Raw genomic sequence first — 13,963 nt, 5'->3', positions numbered from 1 at the left:
GATTTGGATGACAGCTAAACCATTTACCCATATCACCAGTATAACCGAAGTCATGATGCCTCTCCATCCATTACTTCCAGTGCTCTTCTAGCCCCCTTGGTTTTGTTCCTTCTTTGTCCTTCTCTTCTCTAAACACTGGGGTAAAGGGGGGGATCAGGGCATCCCTCTTTTACTATCGTTCATTTCCTCATCCAGTATTTTATATACCACAGATAATTGAGATCATCCTGTATTTGTCTTCTGGTTTACTTCATTCAGCATGATATCTTCCAGTTCCAACCACATTGCAGCACATTGCATGATTTCATCATTCTTTGCAGTTGCATAGTATTGCATTGTGTGTATATACACCACATTTTCATAATCCCTTCATCTGTCATTGGGCACCTAGGTTAAGTCTATATCTTAGCTATTTTACTGAGTGCAGGAATAAATATTGGTGTGCATACATCCTTTTGATAGAGTGTTTTTATGTCCTGGGGATAGAAGCCCAAAATAGGTATGGTATTGCTGGCTCATAAGGCAGTTCAATTTTAAGTTTACTGAGAACTCTCCATACTGTTTTCCCCAGGGCTTGTATCAGACCACATTCACACCAGCATAGATAAAAATTCCTTTTTCGCCAAATCCTCACATCTAACACAGATTGTTCCTACTATTTTTTTTATATGCATCAAGTAAGGCATTTGCCTTGCACACAGCCAACCTGGGTTTGATTCTTCCTCCCCTCTTGGAGAGCCCAGCAAGCTACCAAGAGTATTCTGTCCGCACAGGAAAGCCTGGCAAGCTACCCGTGATGTATTCGATATGTCAAAAACAGTAACAACAAGTCTCACAATGGAGACGTTACTGGTGCCTGCTCGAGCAAATCGATGAACAATGGGAAGACAGTGCTACAGTAGACAGTGCTACCACTTCACTGGTATGAGATGTATCTCATTGATGTCTTGATTTGGATTTCTCTGATAACAAGTTATGGTGAGCATTTTCTCATGTGCCTACTGGACATCTGTTTGTCTTCCTCTAAAAGTGTCTGCTCATTTTCTCTCTCCATATTTTGATAGGGTTTTTGCATTTTTTGTTTTTTATCTTTGTAACTTTACATATTATGGATATTAAACCTTTTTCTGATGTGTTGAATGCAAGCATTTTTTCCTTATTTAGTTAGCTGTCATTTAGTTTTATCCTGTATTTCTTTTGCCATACGAAGCTCTTTAATTTGATATGTTTATTTTTTATTGTGATGCCTTTGCCAGTAGTATTAGATATTTGAAGATATCTTAGAGGTCCAATTCTTTAAGTACTCTGGCTATATTTTCCTCAATGTACCTTATAGGTTTTGGTTGGATCTTAAGGTCTTTGACCCACTGTCAGTTGACTTTTGTGTGTGGTTTAAGGTATGGATCCAGCTTTAATTTCTTACCTGTAGTTACCCAGTTTTCCCAGCATGATTTGTTGAAGAAGCTATATTTACTCCATTTCATGTTCTCAGCTCCTATATCAAAAATTACACTTCTGAATTAGGTTATAAAATACCTTCCAATTTCTTATTTTTCACTATGGCTTTGACTATTCATGGTCTTTTATGACTCCAAACAAACTTTATCATTGACTTTTTTAGATCTTAGAAGAATGTTGTCTGAATATGGATGGCTTTCCTCATTTTAATCTCTAACTTTAGGATAAATATTTTTTAAAAAGATTTTATTTACACAAAACGCACTCAATTTACTTAACATCAACTAAATTCACCAAGTACCTATTCCTTACCTCATTTCAATATCAAGCAAGTAACAGTAAAGTAAACTGAAATTCCTCAATTAGCGTTGTGAAGCTAAAAACACTGCGGTTTGCAAAATACTTAGGAAGAAGAGAGAAGAAAACAGTCAAAGGGGCTTTATTCCAGAACGCTTCCTCTGTTCTTTGGCTTTCCCTGCCTCAGCATCAACGTGGATGGGTGCTATTTTATTTCCTTTGTCATTGCACTATTGTCTTTTGTGGAAGAAAAGTCAGTGAGGCCTTTGCTATACCCAGCGGGATTATTCCTGTTCCATCACTCACCTCATGTAGTGGCTTCATACCCTAAAGCTGATGTTAGAGGTAAGTGAAGCAGAAGAATGAACTATTTTAATTACTTGGGTAGAGAATGTTCTCTTCTTTTGGGAGTCAACTTGGCTGCTATTTGAAGAATTGCTTGCCTGTGTGTAAGGTCTGGAAAAAGGAAGGATGATCATTGCTTCTCATGTTTATTGTTGATGGAAGTCAATGGGAGACATGGAAAACCCTGAACTCTGCCTCTGCAGTCTTGGCTATGTATGTGACTATTTCATCCTTACTCAAATTGAGGAAAATTCATTCTTACTTGAGGAAAATTTCTTTTTTTTATTTTTCATAATTGATTTTTATTCTTTTTTTATATTAGTGAGACACCATGAAGTACAGTTGTAGACTTACAAATTTTTGTGCTTTGGTTTCAATTATACAATGATCAAGTACCCATCCCTCCACCAGTGCCCATTTCGCACCACCACGGATCCTAGTATCCCTCCCACCCCCCATCCACCCCGTCCCAACCTCACCTGTGGCAGGGCATTCCGTTTTGTTCTCTCTCACCTTTTGGGTGTTGTGGTTTGCAAAAGAAGCATTGAGTGACAATCATGTTTGGTCTATAGTCTACTTTAAGCATGCTTCTCCCGTCCTGGGAGGAGGATCCTCCCAAACCCTTTATTTGGTGCTCCTTTCTCTATCTGAGCTCCCATTTCCCCTAGCATGTGTGGCTGGCCTCCAAGCCATGTAGCAAAATTCCTGGTACTAATCTCGGTCATTCTTGGGTGTTAGTCTCCTGTTTTGTTACTTTATGTTCCCCAGATGAATGCAATCTTTCTATGTCTATCCCTCTCTTTCTGACTCATTTCACTTAGCATGATACTTTCCATGTAGTACCACTTGTATGTAAATTTTGTGACTTCATCTTTTCTAACAGTTACAGAGTACTCCATTGTTAAATGTACCAAAGTTTCTTTAACCAGTCATCTGTTTTCAGGCACTCAGGTTTTTTCCAGATTCTGGCTATTGTAAAGAGTGTTGCAATGAACAAACAAGTGCAGATGTCACTTCGACTATACTTTTTTGCCTCTCTGGGATATATTTCCTGGAGTGGTATTGCTGGGTCAAATGGGAGCTCGATTTCTAATTTTTTGAGAATCGTCCATACTGTTTTCCAAAAGGACTGAACCAGTCGGCATTTCCACCAGCAGTGAAGGAGGGTCCCTTTCTCGCCACATCCGCGCCAGCACCCATTGCTTTTGTTCTTGTGGATGTGGGCCAGTCTCTGTGGTATGAAGTGATATCTGATTGTGGTTTTGATCTGCATCTCCCTGATGATTAATGATGTAGAGCATTTTCTCATGTGCCTTTTAGCCGTTCAGATTTCTTCTTTGAGAAAGTTTTTGTTCATTTCATCGCCCCATTTTTTGATGGGGTTGGATGTTTTCTTCTTGTGGAGTTCAACCAATATCTTGTATATCCTTGATATCAACCCCTTGTCGGACGTGTATTGGGAAAATATCCTTTCCATTCTGTAGACTGCCTTTGTATTTTGGTCACTGTTTCTTTGGAGATGTAGAAACTTCTTAGTTTAAGATAGTCCCATTTGTCTATCTCTGTTTTCACTTGCTTGGCCAGTGGCGTGACATCTTTGAAGATACCATTAGCTTCAATGTCATGGAGGGTTTTGCTAACTTTTTCTTCAATGTACCTTATGGATTCTGGTCTGATGTTGAGGTTTTTAATCCACTTTGGTCTTACCTTTGTACATGAGGAAAAGTTCTATGTCCATGACTAGAAATATGGTTATACTTCATGCCCCTTAAGGGAGTGACTATCCCCTCCTTCTGTTAGGGCACGACTCTGGATCTCCGACCGCAAGCAAGGACCACGCAGGAATGCAATCAGCAAGCAGGTAATTTATTGAGATGGCTAGCCAGGGTCAAGCCATCAGGTAAGACCCCGAACTTCTCCAAAGGGGATCTTATATAGGCCTTCACTGGCCGTTACAGCAAAGCCCGCACATTTCATAGCCGATAGATTTGTAACAACATATACTCTCTTAACCAATCCATTTAAAAGTATATCACTCCTTAGCCTATAGATTCAAAGATCAGCATTTACATACATAGGCATTGTGGCTAGTGGGTATCTGGTAACTCAGATGTTTGGTTATTACCTGGCTCCCTTTGATTCTCAGCTCATGGCTCCTACATTCTGGTGGAGGTGGATAAGGGAAAAGTTCCTAACAGAGGTAACAGATAAGGAAGGGCCAATAAATGGTTTCAGAATTTACATCCCAATAAGAAAGGATCAACAAATGGAGACAGAATCTACATCCCAATTGGGAAGAGTCAACAAATGGAGACAGAATTTACATCTCAAGGCTTTTCCAGGGAGGGGGAAGGTAAGGAAGAGTTACTAATTAGCAGAGTTTAGCTCTGGAATTTCCCTCAGGGTTCCAAGGAACCTTACACCTGAACTTGTTTTTCCACCTTAACATAGGGTAGAATTAGCAGATCTATGTGTTTGTTTCTGCATTGTTTCTAATGCTCCAAAGGTCCTTTTGGAAAGGACTGAAGTAAAAGATAGTTGAATAAACATAGTGGAATAATGCAAATTGTGAACTGGATGAGAATAATATAAGGAGAGAGATAGCAAGAGACAGAGACAGAGAGAGAGACAGGAGGAACAAAAGAAAAATCAAAGATGTGAAACGGAAAAGTGTGAAAATGAACAACATAAAGAGACTATAATAAACCATAGAGAGACAAAACTATCTTCCATTTGTATGGGGAAACTGGGCTTCTATGCACTCTCTGTGTATGTCATTCTCCCCAAATCTCTCTCTCTCTCTTCTTTTTTTTTTTCTTTTTTAGGTCACACCTGGCAATGCACAGGGGCTACTCCTGACTCTGCACTCAGGAATCACCCACGATGGTGCTCAGGGTACCATATGGGATGCTGGGAATCAAACCGGGGCCGGCCGCGTGCAAGGCAAATGCCCTACCCGCTGTGCTATTGCTCCAGCCACCCTCCCCCCACCCCCAATCTCTTTGTATTCAATGACATGGAAACTCTCTGAGTTCCTCCTTTTTGGACCTTTATGGAAATTTAATTAAATGGGTAAAATTGATTAAATTATTTGCCATTAACAGTTGAGCTCAATTGACTGACCTTCCTGGAAATTCTATTCCTCTAGACATATTGTTGATTCTCCTGACAATCAGTCTCTTTTCTCCAGTGCTTCCTCCAAGGTAACATCATTTACATAATTAGAGATAACTTTGTCATTCTGAATGCTGAGAAAATTCCAAGAATTTGGAGATTTGTGAATCAAGATCTGTGAATGAAGACCACATATATATGAGAAATGTGTTTGATTATCTAAATGATACAATATACCTTACCAGGGCAGGATTTGTCCTGCTTCTTTTTTTGAGAACTCACATGATCGAGATCTGACCTTTTCCTACAAAGAAGGAAGCCACACCAGCAAAATTAAGGTAGAAATCTAATATTCATGAAGTGCTGATTACCTACAAATAGGATAGTGTCTTAAAGTATATGGTGTCAGAGTTGCAAAGGGTTTTGATAAATATGTATGTATGGGCCCAAACAGAAGTGAAAGAAAGTCTAGTTCTTGAATAATTCACATAAAAATGTGAAATAGAGCCTGTTTCAAGCCATTCATCATGGGCTGGTGGGGTGTATGTGGGGTACTGGGTAAGTTTTGATTATCCAACATAATTATACATGGCATGCAACATTCATAAAATCCAGAAGGCATCCTTGTCAATTTGAAAATTTGAAGTGTAGCAAATTCACAAATTATTATTTAGCATTTTGTACATTTTGTAGTTCAAATTTGAGCCACTTTTCATAGGTGCTAATTAGGGTATTTAGAGTAGTGCTGAGGGCTGATTAGGAATCTACTGGAATTAAAAGTTTTTCTATCAAATGGCAAAGGAAGCAGATATTGTTAAATAAAACATCACAAACTAGAAATTGGTTATAACTCACATTTAGCTTATATTTAGATTTTCCTTCTCATTCAAGGTCCTTTGGAGGAAGCACCAAGAAAACACATTTAAACAATTCCTTCTTCTCTCACACTTTCCCTTTGTAAAAGCAAATCCATTCTACCAAAGTCTTTTCCATTAATTAAAAATACATCTTGTATGACTGAAAGAGAATTTAATTCACAAACTCTAGACTAATTTCCTCTTCAGACATCTGTGTGCAATATTTCTTAAAGTAGCTATTTCATCTGCTCTCCAATGCTTTCCTTTAAGTGCTTTTTGGCCAAGGGCAAGGAGAGTTGCTGCTCCCTCCCATTTTGGCATCAGCAAACAAAACTGAGATGGAGAGTTTTTTTAGGCTCCTTCCCTTTTGCTGAACTTGTTGGGTTTGTAAAGAATGAAACAAAGGAGAGCTCCAAGCTCTTCTGGGGGTATATAGCCTCACCAAGTTTTATGGTTTAAGTTATTTACTCCTTTTCAGTCACCCTTTCAATTTAACCTACTGAATATTTTGGGGAGGGAGGCACACAGTCATCTTGGGGGTTACTCCTGGCTTGGAGCTGAGTGGTAGTCAGAGCATGATGCAGTTCTGGGGAATTAAATCTGGATCTCTTTCATGAAAAACTTCTGCTCAACCCTTTGAGCTTCCATGCCCTAAATGGATTTTTTTTTTTTTAAATGCAACTTCTGTTGTGTCTCTTTCAGGGAGCAGCATGAGTGCATGAACGTCTTTCATCCTCTTAATGGTGCTCTCGTGAAGTTTCTACTTCCTGTATAGAAACAGCTAAAGATTTTCACTCATAGCAGATTCTACACTGCCCAGAAGTAAAGACTCATTACCTCTGCCTAGCCCCAGACTCCATCTCTCTATGAAGTGTTGTGGATACTTCTGTGAAATCTATTTCTTCTCGGTGATGGTGCCTTTCAACTGCATGCCATCAGGATCATACTTCTAGTTGATAAGCTGGATTTCTTACTCAATTCTGCTAGAAAGAGAATTTTTTATATTTTTTATATAAAAATTTTTTATATTTTATATTCCCATGGGGGAATAGAGGATGTCTTTCACTTAGAAAAACACTACCCGAGTAAAGTTAGGCTTTGTTGGATAAGTTGGGGAAGCATCTAAGGAAGTAGATGTTCTAGTTGGGGTGTTTTACAGCAAGCAGGAACAATTTTATAACTGGATATCTTAATACATTTTTTCGCAAAGGAAAAGCAGTCTAGAGTCAGAATAAAGCTGTGATTAGTATGGAGCAGCAGTCACTCATCTGGTCCAAAGGGCATGGTAGGTGCTGTGTGGATTGCAGAATTAGTTTACTTTTGTTTAATTATATCATCTCAGCATGACCTTGTCTGATACATGAGATTGCATGGGATTGTTTACATCCAGAAGAGAACAATATGATCTAGTTGTGAATGTCAGATCAATTGCCAGATGTCAGGATCTGCTCTGTTTCCTTCTCATTTCCTCCAGAGCACTAAGTCAACACTTTCTTTGGGCACCTGCAACTTCATGTTTTATGCATTACATGTTTGTGCAATGACTTTTTGTCCCCACACTACTTGTGAGTTCCCTGAGGCCAAGGCTCAGCCTGATCTTTCTTGTCCCTTGTAGAATTAAGCCTGTGGCTTTTCCTCTGTGCAAGAAGATAAAATTGAGCATCATATGGGAAAATGGTTGGAAAACATGTTTCAAAAATTTAAGGGTTATAGGAGTGAAGGCTCATTCATTCCTTGAATTGAATATAGAACAATGGAATTTATTACCCCTCCCTATTTTGACGTGGATAGTTTCTATTTGCATCTCCCAATTTACTTTCTGCTCTTCAATCAGCTGAGATCCCTCTGAGCTTACTTATAGGATTTATTAATGGATTTCCTTCCCTTGGGTGTTGGTATGTTTCCAGCTACGGGGAAGCATCAGTGGGATAATCCAAATAGAAAGAAGTTGAGAAAGTTGTCTTGATTTCCTCCCTACCTGGTCATAGTTGGGGAGCTTGTGTCCTGGATGTACCACCTCCTAAGACTTTTCTATCCAGGTTCTGTAAGTGTTATTACTGTTTCATTATGTTGTGATCATCAAAAATGCACAAAAATGAATAGAAAAGAGGGGACTTATTCACATTGCAATCAACTAAGGTGGAAGGTTGTCCACATGCACAGACTGGAAAACAGCTTCTAAAAGAAGGAGTAGAAATCTGGTTTGATGTTCAGTATAGAAGGAGTGAGATAACAAGTGTATACATATTCTAGTAGTTTTTCAGAAAACTGAGGGAGAATGATGGTCAGGGAGAATATAATGAACATAGAATGAATGCATGTCACATGTCTAGAAAATGGTGAGAAAATACCTTTGGGGTGTGTTTTTAGAATGGTAATGAAGAAAAGGAAGCTAAAGGTCAAGAATGTCTCTGTTGTTCAGTCTCTACTGACCTGTACTGTCTATCCAGGGGCCAGGGAACCTTATTAATACAATGGTGTTTCCTAAGTTCCACTTTGATAGAATCAGAGTCAAGAGAATACAGTGGGGCCATTTTTTTCCAGAGAGAGGTTGCTACATCCTTTAAACAATGGGTCTCAGGTCAGTCTTTAAGTTTTTGCTAACCGAAAAGTCCTAAAATTTTAGGGATAAAGAGAAAGAGCAAAGTTGCACAAACTTTGGCAGGTTCGTTGTGGTTTGTGGCAGGACTTTATCTGTCACTGACTCTGGGTTGAGCTAGCTAGGTGTATTTCTTTATAACTCTTACTTTTCTTAATGAAATGAAAAATTAGGAAAAGGAGGAAACAAATAGGTAGGGAGATTCTGTGTTTGTAATGTGTGTGTGTGTGTGTGTATGTGTGTGTGTGTGTGTGCATGTGTGTGTGTGGGGGGGGGGGAGTGTTGCTCTAGGAAAAAAACACCAAAGATATGACGAGTTCCATAGTTCTCTCTCTCATCTCTGTGAAGCATTCCTAAAGCTTTTTGTTGATACTTCTGTGCTATCGCACCTGGAGATACTTTTGCTATTAGACTGATAGCTTTCTAAGGCCCAAATTCTTGTCCTGAGCAGTGATAACCATGATCATGATCACGATCATCCTGCTGTTTGTTGATTGCCTCGAGCAGGCCCCAGTAATGTCTATTCGTCCTAGCCCTGAGATTTTAAAAAATGCTGTATCCAAGGCTCTTTCATGATTAGGAGAATGAGACCCATCATTGTTACTGGAATTTGGCATATTGGGTACGCCACGGGGAGTTTGCCAGACTCTGCCATGTAGGCAGGTAACATTTGGTAACCTGCCAGGTTGTCCAAAGAAATAATGAGATAATAAGATGTCACTTCTGGGAGCTGGGTTTTATAGTCTCTGGGTCTTGGCCGTTGATGGGATTACACGGAGATGGGGGTCAGATGGTGGGTGTGACCGCTACCTACTGGAAGATGGAAGATCTGAGTGGAGGATGCTCAGCCCCGATCTGAGCAGGCTTGGAGATCTCAGCCCTGGGACCCGCATGCCTTTTTCCTCTGCCGGTACCTTCATGCATGTGAAGAGTAGTCTCAGCATGATGGTAGCTGGTTCTGGAGGTCTTCAGCTGCCGGAGCTCCAGTAGGCAGGGATCACACCCACCATTTGACTCCCAGCGCCGTGTAATCCCATCAACGGTCAAGACCCAGAGACTATAAAACCCAGCTCCCGGAAGAGAACAGTGCAGAGTCTCCTGCCCCCGCGTCTGGCTGTCCTTGCTGGGGCCCCTTGGAGGGGGCCGGGTTGAGTTTCCCTCCCCACCCTGATAACCATGATGATCACAAATATTTGTTTAAGGACAGATCTAATGAACAAATGTGTAAGTGGAAGAAAACAAGTCAATGAGCTCCAGGTCATGCTGGAAATTGGTATTTTTCCTGGAACTTTTGGTCTTTATAGATTCACCGATCCATATGGTCCTTAAAAGGCCTAGTCACTGACCTGGGCTTAGCCCCTCTCAGAGAAAATAAATGGAGTTCCTGGGTGTCATGTTATAGTGACAGTTCTGGGGTTTTCCTTTAATGTCTAATTTTTACCCAAACAGAATATGACTCTGGAACAAAATGACTCAAGAAATTAAACAGCTTTTTGTGTAAACCCTTGACCTATATGAGATAAAATAGGACTGTGGACTTGTTTGGCATGTCTTCCAGTTAATGTTGGGGAAATTTTCCTTCCCCTTCCCTTCTGGGCAGATCAAGAGGTGATGACCACAACATGCCTTCTGAATTTCCTTCTTGTAACTCCTGTGAAATATTACTACTGTGTTTCATTATGTTTTTGGGTTGTAAGCCCCGAGCTAGGAGCCATCTTATAGCTCCTGTTAGACTAAACTCACCTTTCAAGTAGTCCAGCTACTCAGAATTTGCCAAAGCTAGTAGTGTTTCAATCATTTTGACTTTCTAAAACAATTAGGGGTCAGAAAACTTTCAATAATTTTTGGGGTCTTTTCTTTTCTAGAAAAAATGAGGAAAAGAACACATAGTAGTATCTAATGACAGCAAATCAAAAAACACTATGGTTGTGTGCATAGTAGGCTGTTTCTCATTTGCCAAGTCACCAGTCCATGGTGCGATGCCTATGCTACTTATTTAAGGAAACAATTGACACAAGTTATAAAGCTGAATAAGCTGAGACTCTACTACAATAAAGACAGAAGGTGTTTGTGTATTTTTAACTGAAGCATGGGCCACCTGAATGACTTTTTATGATAGGGAAGGAGATCACTGATTTTTAGGAGGAATGGTTATAGCAGCAGGCTAGGAATTAAGGTAAATATTGGTTCCCTAAACAAGATGAGTGACTTCTGATCTCTCTGTTTCCTAAAGTAAAAATCAATAAACTTGAATGACAAGAATGAATTTACAGATGCCATATGCTTTTCTTCTGAGTGTCTGATATTCCCACTTGAATACAGGTATTCAATACACTGGTAACTTGGCAACAAAGAACAGCTCCACTGCTCAGTACTCACATCATTTTTTTCAATCTCATAGGATGTGGTGTTTAACCTAACAGAATTGACTGACTCCAGTTGTACTGGTGCTGCTTCACCTCTTTCTTCCCAGGATACTTTTGAAGTCTTTCTCATAGCTCTCTGTTGGTATTTCTTCTTAGACAGAAACTCTGCTGTTTCCAGCTTTGACCAAGTGTTAGAATAGCCCAGGGAATGTAAATGCCCAATTCACAACCCAAACCAATAAAATAAGATTCTATGAGAATAGGGCCAAGATGCCTTTTAGAAACATTTCTGGTGACCAATGTTGAGATAAGTTGGAGAACGTCTCTCTGGCCCTTTTGGTGCTGCTGTTCAAAACTTCTCAAGGGACCTCTTGGATCTGCTGGAAAATGTATAAAGCAGAAGGCATAAGATTAATCAAAACTCCTCCACAACTCCAAGTTATGGGTTTGCTTGATAAATATCCCCTCCTCCACCTGTCTTCCTCTCTCTGTCTTGGATTTGGGGAAAGTCTCTATGTGATGTTTTCTTTGCTTATCTTTAGATATGGATCAGACTTTACTGGGAGCTAAGATGTCTCATGTGAGAAGGGATAAGTTGTCTTGCTAAGTGTATTTTGAGTGGGGGATTTGGATCATACCCAGCAGTGCTCAGGGACTATTCCTGACTCTTTGTACAGTGGTTACTTTTGACAGTGCTGGGGGGAAACATATGCGTTTTCAGGGATCAAACCTGGTTAGCTGGATGCAAGGCAAACCCCTTTCTTTATATATTATCTCTCAGGCTCCTGCCTTGTTTAATGTCATTGAGAAAGGAGAAGAGGAGATGCAGGCAAAGATATTCTGTAGTTTTTTGTGAAAGTATGGTAAAGCTAGAAGTAGTATTGGGAATTTAGATTCATTTAAAAATACCATCATGGACAGAACATGCACCTGTAATTTCATTTCAAACTCATTCAAGCGTTAACTTCCTTTTATGAAAACTCTACTTCTCATTAAAATTACCAGTTTAAAATTACAATCTTCTATTTAGCACATCTAAGAAATGACCTTTCTTCATTCTAAATGCTATAAAAAAGAAGATTTCCAAAGCTGTGGTCTGCACTCTTGGGACTTTTTTTTTTTTTAAATGTATTGGATATTACATTCAAAGTTCTCTAATTGCCTAAATTAATAATGGTTTTCCTGAGCTCCTTAGGCTCCTGTAAGGGACAGATGAATTTGAATATCTCTCTAAAGAATTGGATCTCCAGTTATCTTATTCTGATTACTCTTTGAAATTATTAAAGAATTTGAAATGATCTGCAAGGTCACCTCTTTCTACCTGCTCCTCAATTCCTCAGCTATGCCTCTTCTTGTTAATTTCCAGCTCTGATAGTTTGACTGTAAAAAGAAAACTGAAGGAAAACATTTTTCTTTAGCTTCTTTATCTTAGATGAGCCATAAATGTCAATGTATCAAACTGTTCATTGCATTTGACTTTCAGTTTTTGTATATAAGTATGAAAATTACAAATAAATAGAAATGTAACACTTTATATTTTATAATTAAATGAACTACCAAATTTCATATACTTTAACATTTATTTATTGGGGAGGGGTGGTCTACCCAATGTGTTCAGTGATTATTCCTGGCTCTATGCTCAGGGACCAGTCTTGATGGGTTTGTGGGATCATATGGCATGCCAGGATTTGAATCTGTGTCAGTTGCTTGCAAGGAATGAACATTACCCTCACCCTCTGTACTACTATCTCTCCAGCCCATCTTCATAATTTTAGAACAGCAGGGACAATGTTTGCCATGCATACATCTAATCTGAATTTTATCCGCGCACCACATGTGGTCCCTTGAGCACCACCAGGAGTGATCCCTGAGTGCAGAGCCAGAAGTAAACACTGAGTAAACACTGTATATGGTCCCAAACCAAAAATAAATAAAGATATACTTTTCAAAAATATCTGAATCTTTAAAAAATATGCAGATTGTAACCAGCAGGGCCTTAACTGGAATACAAATTTTTTTGAGATAAGCAAAGATGGAAAACACATAGCAACAAAACTCTTCAGTTTCCACAGGAAAGAGCACAGCAAAAACACTGACAGCTTTTTTAGTTGTGTAAGATGTTCATGTGAAAAGAAATAGAGAATAGTTATTGACTTTGAAATGTATAGTCATTTGCTTAATTCAGAGATTGAATCTTTGCTAAAATGAGCATTTAGGCTGATGAAAGAAATTGAGTTGTACCATTTAATGAGCAATTCCATCTTTTTAATATAGAAATAACTGGTGCTGTGGACTGCCTTTTAATTCTTTTGAGAACCCCATAACCAAGAAATCCTTCAAATGATCATTAGACAATGAATGCCCCAAGGCTTTGAAAAATATTTATTTTGAAATTATCATAAGTTCAAAATGGTTCACCAGTGAGACAGAGTGTGAGGGCAGCAATTAAAGGCTCAACTGTAAGCTTTGGAAAATTTTCCCCAGTGAAAATTGAACATATCCCTTGCCCTTCTTTTTTAAGTAATAGGGCTCAAGGAGATTTACTGAGTTTTGTTGAGCTTATTGCTTATATACATGGAACTTATATATATATGTATGCTATATATGTACATATGATCTTGGATTTAAAGTTAAAAGTAATATATATATAATATGTACATACATATATATCTATATGACATTAGATTTGAGGTAAAAGTAACAAGATTACAGAAAATAGCATATATGATTGGGAATATAATTTCATTAACATGCAATATACCAAATTAAGTATCATTTAAAACCCCTTTGAAATCAGCGTTAGTTTTGCAATTAAGGTTTGGATAGTTGGGAAGGAATATTTGGCTTAGGCCATGCACAGCAGAGATATTTCCTATGTACTACCTCTATATGTTTCTAAACTCCTTGTATTTGTGTTGAGATTTTGG

This window comes from Sorex fumeus, unplaced genomic scaffold (genome assembly GCF_029834395.1).
Source record: "Sorex fumeus unplaced genomic scaffold, SorFum_2.1 ptg000122l, whole genome shotgun sequence".
Lineage (NCBI taxonomy): Eukaryota > Metazoa > Chordata > Mammalia > Eulipotyphla > Soricidae > Sorex > Sorex fumeus.
This window is presented reverse-complemented; position numbering follows the sequence as displayed.